The sequence below is a fragment of the Conger conger genome, chromosome 10 (genome assembly GCF_963514075.1).
Source record: "Conger conger chromosome 10, fConCon1.1, whole genome shotgun sequence".
NCBI lineage: Eukaryota > Metazoa > Chordata > Actinopteri > Anguilliformes > Congridae > Conger > Conger conger.
Genome location: NC_083769.1, coordinates 27,909,739 through 27,928,244, shown reverse-complemented (window position 1 = coordinate 27,928,244; position 18,506 = coordinate 27,909,739). Strand labels below are relative to the sequence as shown.

Below are 18,506 nucleotides of genomic sequence, written 5' to 3'. Positions count from 1 at the left end.
TTTCTAATTTTCATCGTTTTTCTAAGCATTTTAGCACTCATCAAATATTCGAGCTACTCCTTCCCCACCAAGGTAGAAGAACAGTGAGAAAAATCCAACCCAGTAAATTAACTTTATTGCCTAGTTGGACATAGTCAGCATGAGCAAGCCAGCTCTATGGGCTGCAGAGTTGGTTTGCACTTGTCAAGTTCAAGAGAGTAGTTTGTCTGGAGTTTGTGGGTTCATTACCAAGTTCTAACTAGGATCTTCCAGAAAAACTCACACCAAGCAATGGTTACACATCTGTGTTAAATTGTAACTGAAAGGTCAACTAGTGATCCTTTTATTAGGGACGGGTTCTTGGTGCCTGTTAAACTCCAGGTTGGCAGATGGGGGGGGGGGATGAGGAGAGAGGGTTGAGAAAGGGAAGGTGATCATGTAGGTGTGCTCTTGGATGGGTCAACAGAAAGCTGCGCCCCAGATTCTGTGATTAGCAGAGCGCTAGATAGAGAGCTGCCTGTGAGAGAGGAACCTTGATCCACTTCCTCTCTCTGCATTTCAAACCACCGCAAAACTGCAGCGGACGCAGCACTGGCACACACACACACACACACACACACAACCATGCACACACACACACACACACACACACACACACACCCACCCACGTTCGCACGGACACACACACGCACCCACCCACACACCCGCAAAAGCATTCACACACACACAGACAGGCACACACACCTGCATATGCGCACACACACACACACACACACACACAATAACCCTTTTCACTATGTCCTTGCGTTCCTCAGGCAGTTGACTGTGCAGCGTAGGCATATATCAAAGAGAGGGGAAAATGATCTGCTTCCACTGATGAGGTCCACTTGGACTGGCCCTATGGAAACGGGAGGGCCAGGAATACCTGCCGCCCCCCCCCTCCCGCCCTCCCACCCTCCCCCCTCCCCAAACACACACAAAAATTAGGTCACGGTTGCCATGACGACAGCAGTTCTCCCGGAGTTTGCCACTTTCCCATCAGGTGCGGAGTTAATCAGGCGAAATCCCGATTCATTTCACTGCACAGCTGACTGTTTGTACAATGCCATCACTCCCTTCAGTGTGCGTGACATGTGACCTTCTTCTGGCACGGCGTCAACGGAGAACAACAGCCCTTTAATCTGGCTGTGGCAGTAAATCTCAATGATATAAACATTCTGAGGCGAAGGTGCGGGGACATGCCACTGGACGGAGTGTGCTGACCCAACTGACCCAACCCAAGTCAGCACCAGACTCACTTCAACACAAACACGATAGCACTCCCTATCACATGTCATCCCTCACAGAACCACACCCCACCCCCATACCTGGAAACCCCCTCCGTTCACCAGCCCGCCAGTATCAGGGTCACAATGCCTTGCTTGTGGAAATGTGAACGCAGTACCAACCGAGCTCCAGCAATCTGGGTTAAACAAACTATTTAGAGATAACAACATTCTGGAATGCACATAGCACTCGTATGCAGACCAGTGGCACTTTGCCTCAGCTTTTCTAAATGCCGACTAGATTCCGGACGGATTACATAGCAGGCTGTTGTATAAGTGCACACTTACGTTTTGAAATTCTCTCGAAAGGCAGGCAAGGGAAACTATGCCTTTGATGATGCAAGCCACGTTGTTTTGTTATTAGGTATGTACTCTGGTGACACCTTGACCGAGTTCTCCACCTTCATGCGTCACGTCCACACAGAATAGTAATAGGCCTCCACTTTTTCCAGTGGAGACAAAAAACAGATTATGAATTATAGTCTCGCCGAGACTCGCCTCCTCGTTGCAGATATGCGAGTTTCTATCACACCAGAGTGTTACTGGGCTCTGAAAATGCGCTGTTGCACCCCCCATTCCAAAAGCCGAAGCATAAAACTTGAATAAACCATGTGGAGGGTAATAATTATCAGGCTCATTAAACATTTATTAACTGCACACCCACGGTAAACCTGCGTTTCTGCCTATCGCAGTTCCACAGAGTGATGCCATTATAGCTGGCTGTGGGGGGGAAACCAAAACCCTGGGGTGAACGCCACAGCAGCCGCGGGTCAACACTTAACTGGTAACCGGTGTGTGAACGGGAAACGCACAGTCCCTGCTCAAAACACGGCAAGGAGCCAGAAGAGGTCGGGCAGAAAACAGAGCACTGACGCGTTAGACAGGGAAAAACAGCAGGCAAGTTAATGAGTGCATTTTAAAACCAATTAGTTTAACTGGGATTCCAGACCACTTGCTATTGGTGGAGAACGCGGAGAGGGTGAGAGTGTGGGTGGACTGCTCCTTTCCTCCGAAGGAGATAAGGATAAAAGATGTGTAAATATGAGGTGAGATGAGTCGAAGGACAGATACGTGAAGAGCACAGGGAGGGGGAAAGGGAGGACAAAGAGGTGAAGGAAAAAGGCAAAACCTTTCCTTTCTGACTTCAAGCAAAACACGTTCCCGAGAGACACAGTTCAGCAGACTGTGGTGGGGCCGCCTCTGTTTACACTGCTTTGGTGAGGGTGTTTTCGTGCTGGGGATTGATTTGGTGAGAGGGCGGGCCAGGCAGTAGGGAGCAGAGTGCGTCCTGCGGTCAGGGTCGGTGGTGGACGCAGCGCTGAACACTCTGGTGCTCAGACAGGGACGTGCGTGCGGGCTGGGCGCGTGTGGCTGCCACAGGGACAGCAGACAGGATCGATGCCCTTGGAGTAAATGTGTCCTCAGCTCACACACTGCCGCTGCATCCCACAGAGACCTGAGGCCCATTTCTCCCTTCCTGCTCTCAGAAATCCTCGCCACACTGTTAAAACACCAGGGTGGGTTGTTTCCTCATTCCGACAAGTGACGTTTTTAACCCTCTTCAGAATCTGCAATGACCTCAAAAAAGTCTGAGTCCTGATTGGCCTGAGAGTGTCAGTGGTGGGCATAAGGTGTGCATAATTCCTGCATTGCCATCTGTACTCAGAAATATGGAATATCCTAATCTATTCTACCTAATCTACTAATCCTTGTATGTTCAGAATGAGCATCCCTGTATCTTCAGAAAGCATATCCCTCTATCCTCAGAAAGAACGGCCTGTAGCGTTGTGGTTAAGGTACATTACTGGGACCCCAAGGTCGGTGGTTCAATCACCAGTGTAGCCAAAATATGATCCGTGCAGCCATTGGGCCCTTGAGCAAGGCCCTTAACCCTGCATTGCTCCAGGGGAGGATTGTCTCCTGCTTAGTCTAATCAACTGTACGTTGCTCTGGATGAGAGCGTCTGCCAAATGTCATTAATGTAATGTAAAAGAACAGTCCTGTATGTTCAGAAAGAACAGCCCTGTACGTACAGAAAGAACATCCCTGTGTGTTCAGAAAGTACACACATGGATTTGAAACCCTTGCTGTGGTCATCAGCTCTTCTGATGGCCGATACTCTGCCATCAGTTCCTGTTGAAATGTGATGCTGTTATGACGCATCAGTCACTGTCCTTATCCCCCCAAACTGGTGGCAAACACTGCTTTTGGGGCAAAGGTGCCAAGCAGGTTTCTGGGTGCGAATGCACCACAGAGATGTTCAGATACACCAGTATACGTACGGAGTAAACACATTCAGTCTGCGTTTGATGGCTACTTTCCCCCGTCAGGCCTGACAAATCCCACAGGCTGGAACACAAGCTGTAGAGATGTCACCCAGCTGCTCACAGAAGGAGCGATATTATTCCAGCCCTGTGGGAAATGAGCACGCAGCCCGGCCCAACATTCTCAGCTTGTGCTTATTAAAAATGAATAAGTGAGGCTGGAAATGTGTTTGGAAAAGGGGGGGGGGGGTGCTGGATAACCAGGTGTGCTTACCAAGCTGCAGCAGCACTGTTAGGACGCTTGAAAAGCTCTGTTAGCCTGCAGGCTACCTCAAACTGAATAAATAATAACCCTCTAAACAAGCTGACTGTGTCTGCTTCCACAGAGAACAATGCAGGAGGAAAATTGTGCATGTGCACGGGCATCTGTGTCGTCCGCACAATACGCGGCTTTGTTGGGCCCGGGAGGGTTTCAGGAGCACGCTAGCCGGGCAGCGGAGACCCTCCAGCACACTGCAGGGGACCTCCACCCCACACCGTGCGTGTGAAGCCGGCCCCCCTAAAGGATGAAGGGAAGCGGGAGTATTTCCATCCCTGCCATGACCTTTATCGTCTGTTTGTCTAATCCGTCTGCCCACCTCCTCTCCTCTGCCCACTGCTCCTTGTTTACAGTGTGACTCCAGCCACCGCAAACTGCCAAACCAGGGCCAGTCAGGGGGTCAACCACGAGACAGACAGAGAGACCTACCACCCGCCCCCAAGGAAGCGCAGAACCCCATAGATCAACGGCAAGTATTGAGCAAAGTCATCAAAATGGGCATGCGGAACTGGAAGTGGAAGTGAAAACGCCCAGAGCTTTCCACACTTCCACCAACTGGAGATCAAACACACAAAAGTGTGACCTGATAACAGCCATATACTAATACAGAAACACACTCTGACATGCGCACACACAAACACACAAACACAAACATACATGCAGGGTTTTTTCTGCATAAAGAATTCTGAGGTGGCCGCCTCGATGGAATGCTGAGCAGCCTGCTCACTACTCTCACTGGAGTGGGCATCAGCATTGCCCACGTGCTGGATTTCTCTCCTTTGTAACTGCAATGGTGGCACTACTGCTGTGTGGCACTGTATTGCAATCAGCACAATGAACCAGGAAAGATGCTACTGAAAAAGGCAAAGTTACATCAACAAAAAAAAAGGAAGATGTGGTCAATTTCATGATTAAAGTACTGCCTCTGCCTGTGAGGCAGGAAAAGCCTGACATGAACACAGACAGGGCACGTAGGCCTGCATTTTCATACACACGTACACACTGAACATGGCTAACACAATCCATCATCATTTCCAAAACATCGCCACACATGCACAGGCCTCCATTAAGGGGAGTTTATGAATCTTCAATAGAAAAGACTGAAGTGAGAACTGCTACTACAACTGGCTCGATTGCAGTTTGCGATAGTCTTGTCAGTGTAGTCTTGTCAGACAGCTTATTACAACAACAAAACCAAAGGGGAACTACACAGCTGTTGCAATAAAGGCAGTGACTAAGCAACCTTTACAGATTCTCTATACATCAGCACTAGGCCAATTTGAAACTTTACATTCCAGACAATCCGAAAAAAGCTCTGTAGTACCCACTAAAAGATCTTGAATAAGTGGTCATGAAGGCCTTCATTTGCCAGAAAGCCATGGGTGCAGGATTATCGTTCAAATGGTTACATTACGAACAGCATTCAGCTGAAGGCTGACACTAAACCTCCTACCACAGAATTTCACTCTCCAGACAAGGGGGGGGGGGGCAATCTTATCCCATAAAGGCCGGTATGGGTGCAGGTTTTTGTTCTAGCCCAGCGCTAAGACACCCGATTCTGCTTATCAAGGTCTTGATGGGGACCATGATTAGTTAATTAGTTGGATCGTGTGTCATAGAGCTGGGCCAAAAACAAAAACCTGCATCCACACCAGACCTTTTCAGATAAGATTGGACACTTCTGCTCCAGGCTCAAAGACAGGCATGACATGATGGAACCAGTCCCCTATGGGGTGGCAAATTGCTTTTTTCCTAGTTCTTTCACCTAGTCCCTTGCCTGGTGTTACTACGTGTGTGAATTTTACATCTGATAGCTCTGAGCAAAGACAGCCAGATCACCAAAAACCCAGCAAAGACGGCAAGATCACTGGGAACAGCCACTATCAGCAGATTGGTACTGACCTTCCTGTGATTTTCAAGGTAATACACTATTATTTCCATCTCAACCAATAGCCCTGGTGATGGAAAAGAAGGTTTTGGGAGAGTCTGTGTGTGTGTGTGTGTGTGTGTGTGTGTGAGAGAGTGTGTGTGTGTGTGTGTGTGAGAGTGTGTGTGTGTGTGTGGGGGGGGGGGTATGGGCAAGGGTTCAGAAAGATGTGAGTTGGACTATTTATATATTTATATTTGATAAATAATTCCAAATTTAATATAAAGGAATTTAAGCTGTGCATATACTGCATAATATACTTAAAAAGCTAGACTTTATCCAATCACCCCAAGCATGACATTATATTATCAGCAAAATCTATTAATTGGGAAGACATCTGCCATGGTGTGCTGCGCATTCAGCAAGGGAAGCTGAAGAATTTGAACTTTTACTGAATAACACTCTTAAATGAATGTCTATATTGCATGTTTTCTTCACTGTGCGGTCATGTAACTACAGAAATGATGCATTACTATGCAATTCTTTTTTAATTGACAGCCACTGGAGATATTTGCCTTTGGCTGTGCTACTAATTTTCGGTATTACCTAGCTAGTAATTATGTCACCGACGATACTGGATTGCTTCAAATGCATTTAACGAATCAACGTGGCTTTGTGGGAACGATGCTGTGGAGAGTCGGCAGCAACAGGACCTTCTGGAACTGAGCCCTTCTGAAAGCAATCATCCGTATCGTCGCAGATCTGGAGCCCTGGCTTCACAGAGAGACCCGGGCTCCAGGCAGTGAAAGTGTATATTGGGCGGATGAAACTGACCCCATCGGTAAGAAAGGAGCCCACACCGTCCTGATTCAGGCTTTGTGCTGGGAGACAATTGGATGGAAATTACAGGCTCACCAATACTCTCGCAGGTGCCCTGCAGCTTAGGTTAGTAAACAGGCTGATGAGAAAACAGACTGACAAGCAGGTTTTCACCAACACACCAACCAGCAAGAACATGAAAATGGCAGTGCTTGTTTCAAACGCTAATTTTTTTACAAGTGCATCTTCTCTCACAACATGTTACTTGCTGTCGGGAAACAGCCCCAGGCTACCCAAGACCGTAGGGTACTGACCATAGAGTACATTAATAAAATTAGCTAAACACATTTAATCAGTGAGTGAAATGGTCACCGACTTCACACCTCGTAGGGAGTAACAACACATCTCAAGTTCACGCGAGCAAACAGCCACAAAAATAACATGGCCGCAGCCACATTCTTCTCATCTGTACGAGTAAACAAAAATAATAATTAACTCCAGTGTCCCATACCGTACTTATATACATGAGTTATAACCAGGGATCTGAAGAGAGTTGGATTTCTCAATGCTAAGCTTAGTCAATTATTTGTGCTGATAACACAGACTACGTGCTCTACGCCAACAGTTTCTTGGCTAAATGTAAGGATCAGCTCATTTCATTGGCTCAGTGCATTTCGATCCATTCTCCAGGACATAATATTTGGTTATTATAATTACACACTAAAACAACCAAATGTATTTGGTAACATTGAGGTAATCATACTTTCAATATATACAATTGTTATATATTGTCAATATATACAACTGTTTGAAAAAGAAGTCTAGTATCTGTGGGCAACGATAACCAGCATTGACCACATTCCGGACAGTAAAACATGCAGTGACAGACTGATAGCAAGTTGGTGGTCACAGCTGTAAGCAATGCCAGTTTGAAGTTCCATACAGATAGACTGCCGACAATATCAAAATAATTGTTAAGAATGTCGAGAATTATATTGCCAATATATTTTCTTCCAAAAATCATTAGTGATGTCAACATATTGAAAAAAGGTGATAAAGAAATTAAAATGGCTTTTTTTTTATTAATTGTTTTTACAATTTACAATACTACCTATGGAACACATGTTTACTAAGCATGTGCTTAAAAAGAAAATGTATAGAACATACCTGTGTTCCATCATTAAAAACATGGAGAGAATTAATGTGCACATCTTTAAATATTATTCAAAGAAGCATAACTTTGTTATTCGTAAGCCTTTGTTGTGACATTGGCTTTTCACTTGATATATCCATACAATTCAAAGGGTATCGTCGGGTTGTGCTAGAATGCGCGACTGCATTCCAAGACCAACAAATATGTTGGGTAGAAGTGCACGAGTCTGCTAACACAGTCAGTTAGCCTATGCAACTGTCTATATTCAACTTTTAGGCGATTATGATTCACCATTCAGCCTAACAAATTTGGCTAACGCACAGGCCTAAACAATATATCTGACTCAGCGAAGTGACTCACGAGCAGACTCTATTCAGGTTGAATTTGGGGGCTTTCTGGCCCGGTGATACCAGGAGGCTACAGAAATTGTCCTTGAGGTTAGATTTGAATAACAATATTCCAACCGAGCACTAAAAAAGGCAACCTCGTTGCAACCTTAAATGTTGAATTGGTAGCCTAAGTGATGAAAAGTGATTAGCGCTCGTTTTGTTTATTTTGCGACAAGTGAGTAGCAGGTGACATTACAGAGCTTCTGTAGATATTTCTTAAAAGAAAATCGACGAAAGTTTTCAAATCCATTCCAGTCGAACAAAAACAGTCAGCTCGCCCCTACATACTTAAATAACATAAATACAGCAGTCAAAAAGGAAAGCTGAGAACGGTGAATGAAACTTCCGCGAAAAGAGAAAATATACTGCTGTCACTTCCCTCGACATGGCTTAAGATGGAGAAAAATATGCCAAAGTTACAGTAGCCTAATTTACAAAAATTATATATTCCCCGAATGATTCATACCGCGTAATTGTTTTATTTTTGCTGGCTCTAGCCTGAGGCGAGTATCCAGAGACGTTATAAACTAATATTTACATAGAATAGGTTAGACTATATTTTGAAATAACTTCCCCTTGCCCATATGCACGAACATTCACGTTGCAACCTCAGAGTCAATGGTCCATTTCTAAAGAAATGTAGCCCACGCTCCGCGTAGAGACGTTATTTGTTCAACTCGACCTGGAAGTTATGAAAAAGCACAACGGTTGCTATGCAGGCTAGTTTCATTTGCGTTAAATATGTGGGATCATTCTGGTTTTCCTTATTATAATTGTATGGTACATTATTATGGCTAATCAACAAAAAGAGTTGATGTTTAGGATATTTATAACAACATTACTTTTTGTAGTTTGCCGTTTGCACGATTAGCTTCACCAAGCTATGAAACGTGTTAGAGCAGGCTAAGTTACGCAAAGAAGACCGGAGCGGTGGTTTTCAAGCAAACTTAAAATATTATCCTAACATTTAAGTTTATGTAAATATAGCTGTAACAATCCGTTATTGTAAAACACAAATATTGTTTCAACTCACCTCCTCTCGTAGTCAACAATGGACCCTTAACACTAAACGTCTTTATTTAATTTTTTCTCAACTTCGTCTTCTGCCTCTCTCTCGCTCGCTCTGAGATCCTGCCTTGTTTGAGGAAGTAGCGCTCATTCGTAGGCTTGTCAGTAGACTGCAGCCGTGACGTCGACCAGGTGCACTCAGACAAGCAGCACCTCCCCATATAGCATACTGTCACTGCGAGTACAGGAGCAGATGTAAAGCCTGTTCAAGTCTAATTCCACTTGGTTTGATGTGTGTTTAACGCGTTAACAACAACACAGTTTTGTGTTATTCGCTTGTGCTTTCCGCGTGCAGAAGTTGGTAGTTTCTGGTGTTTTTCTCAATTGTTGCTATGGCATGCTATTGAGGCCCATGAAGGCACGCGGGTTTACTGCATTCCTCTGGAACGAAACACATAGCTGAATGTGGGCTAGCTATAATTGTTCTCACGTATTTTGCAAAAAACAGTTGAATATTGAGCGATTTCCCGCAGCTCCTATTGTTTCGGCGAGTTTTGGTTTGGTGACGAGTAGAAAGACAGCAGACTGGCTAACACCTGCAGTAGCCTATATGCGGTTGGGTTTGACCTCACCAGAGGAACTTCAGAATTGTATGTCCCTCATGATCTCAAAAAATATCACTACTAGGTTTCTTCCATAATGTGATGTATTTATACTGAATTTTGTACCAACGCTGATTTTCCATCATCAAAATTAGTTAATGGGGGACCTGAGTAGAATGTATGAAGAAATTGATCTCTTGTTTTGCAGCACAAGTGTGTTTTGAACGAAAAATCGCGGATTGTCCCCGAGTGAGTTGTGTCAAGTACAAATGTATTGTCATTTATTCTCTGCCTGTCCCGACTAAGAAGTGACTGTTAATTGAATTTCTCTAACCAGGGGCGGAGACAGAGGGGCGTGGGGTTGGGCGTTGCCCACCGAAGCTTCTGTCTTGCCCAACCAATCAGAAAATTATGCATTATTTCACCATTTCACCATTGACAGGATGCCAATTTAATTTTAATCTCTTTGTAGGACCTTGTGCCAGTTTACACTCAATCCAGTCTGCGTGAACTTAATAGTTGCTGCCTCATGATTGGCTAATTAAATATTTGCATTAAGCTGGTGTACAGCGCTGCCTAATAAAGTGCTCACTGAGTGTATCGTACACACACCTGGTGAGACATGAAATAAAGATGCAACAAGACTGAACACATCAGAGACAATTCCCTGACTTTAAATCCAAATAGAGGAGTATGCTATTGTTCTTATTAATTAAGCTGTGTATTACCATGCAATGCACAAGTATCCTGTGAAACTATGTTGCATTCTTCCTCAGCACATAAGGTCTGGTGCTATGTGCAGCAGAGGCCCAAACTGGGACTCACTATTATTTTTGGATAGAGACCCATGTACTGAAAGCCAAGAGGTCATTGGCCAGTCTGGCTGGAAAGTCTTATTAATGGCATTCAGTCCTGTATCCTTTCAATGTCCAAATCTGCCTCTATTAAAAAAGATAAGACCATAAACGCAATGAAACAGTTCAATTTTAATTAAACTCTAAAATAGTTTATTTGAGCCTGGGAAGGATTAAACCTATGAGTAAAATCTACACTAACAGTTTAACACAGAATATTTTACTGCATAAACTTGCATACAATGTTTTTTTACAGGCAAGGTATTTCAAAATATAGAATTCAAAGAGCATGCCATAAATTGTTCCCCAAGCACTGATACAGGATGAGGTGAGAAAGCCTGAGTCCTGACCCTCAGAAAAATAGATGACATTAGACATTTTACATTACACAGGATATGATGTGCTTATAATTAGGGAGCTGTGCATAAAGGCCCAGCTGAGATGTTCCCAAGCAAGCATGGCTGCTACCAACCAAATAACCAGGCAATGAACAACATTATTAGGCAAAAAGGGTGCTAATGTGAGCATTTCACAGGGGTTGTCAAGTGGGCACCTTCCTTAACCTAGTGTTTTGTTGAGTTCGGCTCACAACACCCCCAAAAGGCTCAACAGCCTGGTGTCCCAGACCCCCATTAGGCACCCTTCACTTACTGCAAGTGTGCACCATGCACAGAACAATAACAGTACCACACAGACCTCCCTGGTGACTAAGGTTGTAACTAACCCCACTGGCACTGTGAATGCATGCTCAGTGCCACCAGTCCCATGTGGTTTTCTAAATAAACACTGGCCTTACCTGCCAACCATCTTCAGAACAAAACACTACCAATACATTAGTCCTCCAACCCACCAATGCAATGAACAACGATACTACCAAACAATAGTGCACACTCTGCATAGGCTGCCAGTACCACACAGGCCTCCCCAGTGACTAAGGTTTTGATAACCCTGCTGGCAGTGTTAATGCATGCTCAGTGTCACTGGTCCCATATGGATTTCCATATAATCTCCTGCCTTATCTGCTAGTCATCAGCTAGTTTAAGATGCCCCCAACTAGCCTGCCCTCTCTTTATCCACAACCCCTGACTTGCTCTTTCAGCTGCTTTGGATTGCTCTTTAACTGCTTTCCTAAGCGATTGACCACAAATATAAAATTCCGAAAGAGTTTATATCATAACGTGGATTAGGAGATGCTGTGGTTAGTTGTGCTATCTGCAAATATTTCTGCAAATACATTTCAGAAATACATTTAAAATCAATACATGAAATGAAATTTCACACCCCTAAATTGAAACTTTATTTTTTTTATTTCACAAAATATATAAAAACTGTAGCGATGATGTAACATGACAGAACACAAAACATTATCTACTTCAAAACAGCCATGGCCTATAATATCCCATGTTTGGAATTGTTGTGAATTTAAACCATTTTAATCTTGGTTGAAAGTGTCCTCAAGTGTCCCCAAATCTCTCCAAATACAAAACATCTGCATATGTTTTCGTCCAGATGCACAAATAATTTTTTGATACAAAATGTAAAGAAAATGTTTTATTCACTTATATGAGAGTATGTTTTTATAAAGCACTCCAAAGTGTTCAAAAAGCTCTCCAAAAAGGATTACTCAACCTAACGCTTTCTAACAAATCTGCATCACATTTAAAATGGAAGATTTAATATGACAATATGACACTCAACCACAAGGGGGAAGAGGGGATGGGGTTATAAACACTTTGTTTTATTTGTTTTCCTCTTTCCCATACTCTGGGGAGTTATGACTTAGCCTGAAGCTAACAAAGGATACCTTAGATTGACCTTAGAAAGGCTAGCAATTTATCACATGGGCTTTAAAAGCTATTTAACTAAACAAGAACAAGCAATCCGTTTAAAGAAGTGGGCTTGAATAATGGCCTCAAGTTGTAAAACGGTGCATCAAGGAAATATGCCTAAGCTTACTTGGCTTTCAGTTTCAGGGATACCTGGAAACTATGATGACAGCCCCTTTGACAAATCACTTCTTGGAGATTGTAGATCCACAATGGAAACAACCTCTTCACAGCCAGATCCAAAGGTCAAGAGACTCCGCCTTAGAGCACACTCTTCTGCTGCAAAACCCAATCATAATTTGCTATAGCTAGGGTGTGGCCAAAGCCAGAGTGGAACCAACCATCTTCACTGATAGGCACACTGGGTGTGACTGTCATGTGACGCTGACTCTGAAGTTTGCTAAACTTTTCCAGTGGTATTGCAGGTGCTATATTTAGACTGACGAACATGATGTAAGCTGACTCAGATGTTATCTGTCAAATCAGTGGACTTTTTTTTAAAGATTTGAAATGAAAGGGACTCTGCAATAGTACCACAGCCTGAAACCAAACTCAAGACTTGATCAACTCAAACCTCAGTCTTAAATTTGCGCCCCTCCAGCACTGAGCAGAGCAGACTGATACCCGATTGTGTCTGGTGCCTGGCGTGGAGGCCACAGCTGGCTACTCCGAAGTCAATAGTTTTCCCTGCGTGTGACTTCGCCCGGATTGATTTAACCGAGCCATGGAAATCTTGACGCTCACACCACAAAGGACAGGCAGGACCAGGCAGGCAGCGTGTTTTTCTTTTCTGCTTATCGGAGTTGGAGGGGGCGGGGGGGGAACGGGATGGGGCTCCGCAGAAGAGCGGGGGCCGGCGTAAATCAGGTAAACTGGGACATGAAACCACTGGAGCTCAGCCAGATCCCTCTCCTGCTCCTCTCTCCTCCCTCTTTCCTATCCTCTTTTCTCTCCCCTGCATTGCGGTAGAACGTCTTTGTAGACGAGGGTTGGACTGGAAATGTCAAGCCAAGGCCATCTATGCTCTCATTTTATGTATGTGCTTTAGTTTAGAAATGTGTTGCTCTATCTTCACACTCATTAGCATGGTTCAGGCAGATATAATCAACTGTGACTTCTTTTTAGCTTATTTTGAACTGAAAATCACTTGAAATGACAACTCAAGGTTATCTGTGGATCCACTTCATACATAAAAGCATATTATGTCACTCATTAGGTTCTTGTCCAAGCGGTTGTCCTGCTTGCCAAACATTTTGCCTTCCTGCTGCAGGTACTCATCAGATTACACAAGCTGTTATACAATCAAGGTGTTCTCCTTGTGCAACACAGCAGTGGAAGTAAAGGGTATTTCTTCACATAAAAACAGTATAAATTCACACACATACACACCATGTGCTTACCCATACACTCATTGAGCACATTATTAGGTATTTATTATATATACTGTGTATATATATATATATATATATATATATATTTTTTTTTTTTCTTTAACTTATTGGTCTTCTGTTGCTGTATTATATCTACTTAGAGGTTTCACACGTTGTGTCTTCAGAGATGCTCTTCTGCATACCACTGTTGTAAGGTGTGATTATTTGCTTTACTGTCACCTTCCTGTCAGCGTCTGGCCATTCTCTTCTCATCACATGATTCTCTTTTAAACTCCAAGCAGAATAGCAGCTTCTGAGATACTCAAACCACCCTGTCTGGGACTAACAATTATTATACAGTCAAAGATCACATTTCTTCCTCATTCTGACATTTGGTCTGAAAAACAGCTGAACCTCTTGATCATGTCTGCATGCTTTTATGCATTTAGTTGCTGCCTCATGATTTGCTGATTAAACATTTGCATTAACAAGCAGGTGTACAGGTCTACCTAATAAATTGCTCTTCAAGTGTATATGCACACACACAGATGTTCTGTTTCTGCATCTTTCTCACACAAATACCCATCACACACACATGCACCCAGGCACAAACACACACACACACACACACACACACACACACTCTCTGACACAGAGAGAGAGAGTTTGTCCTTTTTTATCCCACAGCAGTGTACATAATTAGCTAAGAGTTGAAATGAGCAAGGACACAACACCTGGGGAAAAGCTCGCAGCTCCTGCGCTGGACGCCGAGCTGGCCCGGCGTGATGGATGACTTGCGTGCCACCCGCTCTGCCCTGGGGGTTCACCCAATGGGCAGCCAGCATGGAGCGCACCCATGATTCCCGCATCAGCGCTGTCACTGCGCTGGCCAGTGCAAACACAACCCTGAGTAATGAGGAGCCAGGCCAGACCGAGGAGAAACAGCTCCCAAAAAGGATAGAATGAGCTCTCCTCTCACAGTGCTCTATCTTCCTCCACATTTGCCTACTCTTCCTTTTCTCACCAATTTAGTTCTTCCTCTTTTAATTGTTTGCTTCCTGTTGCCTCTCTTACCGAGTCATGCTCTGTGGTAGCACTTCCCAAACTGTGGGTCGCGTGTGAGGGACATGAGAAGCTGAGGTTGATCACAAGAGAAAAAAAACAAAACCATTTTTGTTATATGTTAAATGTTAAAGTTATAGATGTTAAAGTTTTATACTTTAACATCTACTATTCACACTGTGGAATGAGTTAATGTACATTCAGTTGCTTCAATGCATGCTAAGGATATCTTAATTCCTCATGTAAATGTGTTATGCATATGAATAAGGTATGGGGCACAGAGAATGTATTTCCTCATTAATTGCAGCATTATCTGGTAAAGTTTTGGAACAAAATTATATACACACCATAAACCAGAGCAGGAAAGCTTGTGTATGGTAAATTCTTCTTATATTATTATTATTATTATTATTATTATTATTATTATTATTATTATTATTATTATTATACATTCAAAGGTAATGATGATAAGGCTCATGATAATAACTGTGTTTGTGAGCAGGGCATTATTAAAGAGTGTCTGCAGGGGTAAACCGGGGCAGAGGACTGTGGAGTGGGTCAGGTGGAATTTGATTATAATACGCATGTTTCCCCTCTGTGGCCAGGAGAGCTCTTGAGCCATGAGCTGTGCCCGTGGATGGAAACTTGCGTTTGTGTATTTTAATTATCTCGATAATGACAATTAATGGAAGCTGGCTCAAAAGGCCTGGTTCTATCTTGACATTTGTGCCATAATACACGATGATGTATAATTAGCCCCCTTAGACCTCTTAACCAAGACAGGCCTACGAGAGGCCCATTACCCTCAGTCTGTGAAATCATTACCCTGAAGTATAAACGCTCAGTGCCAAGTGACTGTGTCTCATTAGTATATAACAGTTTTGATCCTTGGAACATGCTAAGCACACATACACGGCACTGCCAACTGAACAGGCTGTGTGCTTTGTGTCTATTACATAAATATATAATGAGTTAGTATACTACATTGTTTTTGTATGCGACTGGAATGTGAGCTTTCATCATAGTGGACATTCATCATTTGCTACAAAGTAAGTTCAAAGGTCAAACAGACTATACTGGCTTTTAGGGAAGAGCTCTGGATAAATGCTTTATTGACAAGGATAAAACAAGGATGTGCATCACCAGGGATAGAAATGTCTTATGCAGTACGTACTAGTGTATAATGAGCACGGGAGACAGGAACAACCATTTTATCAAACAACAAACGCTGTGTCACAAACCTTGTTTGTTTTATTTAATTCAGACAATACTGTCATTTTATTCGGGATAATTTGCTGGGCGTCCACATTCACTGAGTAACCCATTGTGTTCATATTGCAGAGCCTGCACTATGAATACTTGTACTGTTTAGCTTCACCACCCAGGCGTGCTTTTAAAGCTATGATATAGTGAGCATTCTACATTGTATATTGTATGTAGAATGCTTATATTCTTCCACATGTGTCTTTTGGAGTTCTGAGACCAATTATTAGCGCAATATTGCTCAGTCAAGAGGTCAACTTTGTCAACAATATTACCAGCAGCAATACATATTACGCTTATGCTCAAAATACACATTTCTATCCATATTTACAAAGGTAACCAGTCTAATTTGAATGGTTATTTCCTTGTTAACAGTATGGTATTATTCCTTTCTGCTGAGAGGAAAACTGCTTCATCTTTGTGAACGAGCAAGTCACCTGGAGACAAATGATAAGAATGAGTCACCATACGGCGTAATAATCTTGTCAGCAGCTAGATAGCAAGCAGTGCAGTTTATTATACCTTGGTCAATATCTCAGCCATTTCCTCAAGCTGTCATTTTTTCCAAATGGCCAAAACTAAATGTGTGTATCATTTCAGTCACAGAACTGTTATGAATTTAAAAAATACATTGAGTAAATGTTTTAATAGTTTGTTCTCTTATATATATATATAATTTTGAGGCAGCTAATCGAATATGTAGAATGTTTATTTCCAGTCATATCTTTATAGGTTGCTGTTTTACACATCCACTACATTAAACAATGGAGCAGGGAGAAATAAATTCAAACAAAACCTGTGCAAATAGAAAAGTGACTCCACTGGTTTTGAGCATTGCATGAGAGAAAACATTCATGTTTGATGAGGGAGACATTTGCTTGTACAGTTATTGGTGCCATTAAATATGATATTTGGCTCTAAAAGTCAAATATGGCATCTTATAATGACATTGTTTTTCATTTAATCACTTAATCCGTCAGCATGCTTAAACCAACAGCTCAACAGCTGCTTGAAAAATACATGCTTGGTGTACATACTTGGTGCTAAATTCTTAAACAATGTACTTGCCAATCTAAACAATAATTCTGTGATCTCTCACCACCCCCAACCCCCCCTCTCTTTCTTTCTCTCTCTCTCAATAGAGCCCAGGGTACTGTTAAGATATTCAAGATTTATTTTGGAAATATCTACAGGGAGATGGGAGCCTGACAGTTAACATTAGCTTTTGAAAAATAAATATTTAATCAGGGTTTGTTATGTGTTTGATCAGCCATTCATCCACCACAATAGCTTGAATGTTTTGTTCACAGTAGTCTTTAGCCTCCATTAGTTCATAACACGCTCTTCATGAAAACATAGTTCACTTGTGCCAGTGGAGCCCACCACCAGTGAGGAGAGGAAGCAGCTGTAGAAGAAGAACCAGGTCACCGTTAAGGGAGACTTGCTCTCTGGCCAGGGGAGCGATGGCATCTCCTGCAGTGAACTCATTACCGCTCATGATCCACACACTGGAGCCTCTCCATTCTCCCTCTCTTTCAGCAGGAGAGACTGCAGCTAATGAAAAGTGTGCTAATTTCACAGTACGCAGTACACACGCCGACTCTCCTGTTCGCTCGCACCTGTTATTCAAGCAGCCCGAATGTGGAGATGAAAATAGCTGTTTGCGGAAATTCATAAATGAGCGGACCAAGTACAGTTATTTCTGTAAATCTGTCCCTGTCTATTTTTAAACCTTTACACAATATCCAGAGGTATGTAGGGTGACAACATGAAAAAAAGGAGAGAAAATAAATGAACAAACCAAGCACAAAGATTAATGCTGTGGACGAAGGAAGATATTCACAGCTAGAGAGAGAGAAGGAGAGAGAGAGAGGGGGGAGCAGGGGGAACGGAGAGCGAGATGTGAAGGGAGAGGAGCGTGGATGATGAATGGTTCCATGGAAAGTGGAGCAAGGTGTTCACAACTTTCAGCTACTTCTGTAAAATAAACTTTTCTGCCATTGGCTCCCTCTCTGGATTCTGGGTCAGAGAGCTCCAGGGATGCAGAGAATCGGGGGCAGCTCTGCCCCCTGTACTCCCGCTCCACTCTGTCCTGGATACAGCTCTCACATGTCCGCGCTCAACCCCAGCTCCGCTTTCTGAGGGTCAGGACACAAGAAAGCTAAATCCATGATTCTTGTTACTTTTTCTTTGAAAGTTTGTAGAAAGAGCCCCCCTGTGTTCTATTTATCTCATAGTCATTAATATTACAAGAGGTGAAAATAAGTAGGCCAAACTGTTTAGCTGGCATTTTTTTATTTTCTTCAAATTAAATATTCATATCCTGAATTATTTTACAGTACTGTGTGTGTTTGCCATAACTAGCTTGAGCTTTGTGTAATGTGTTCAAATGGATCTTGACGGTTA

General features: G+C 43.0%; 1 protein-coding gene across 4 annotated transcripts in view; it reads right to left on the bottom strand.

The window, feature by feature from the left end:
- LOC133138376 (protein kinase C delta type-like) overlaps positions 1–9,655 on the bottom strand; it is a 29,127-nt gene extending 19,472 nt beyond the window's left edge. The window contains exon 1 of one of the 4 annotated variants that reach the window (XM_061257079.1): positions 9,149–9,655. The gene's annotated coding sequence lies outside the window, so the exon portion shown is untranslated. The remainder of the gene's footprint in view (positions 1–9,148) is intronic. The other 3 variants (XM_061257082.1, XM_061257081.1, XM_061257083.1) reach the window with 3 other exon arrangements.
- Positions 9,656–18,506: the final 8,851 nt, after the last annotated feature.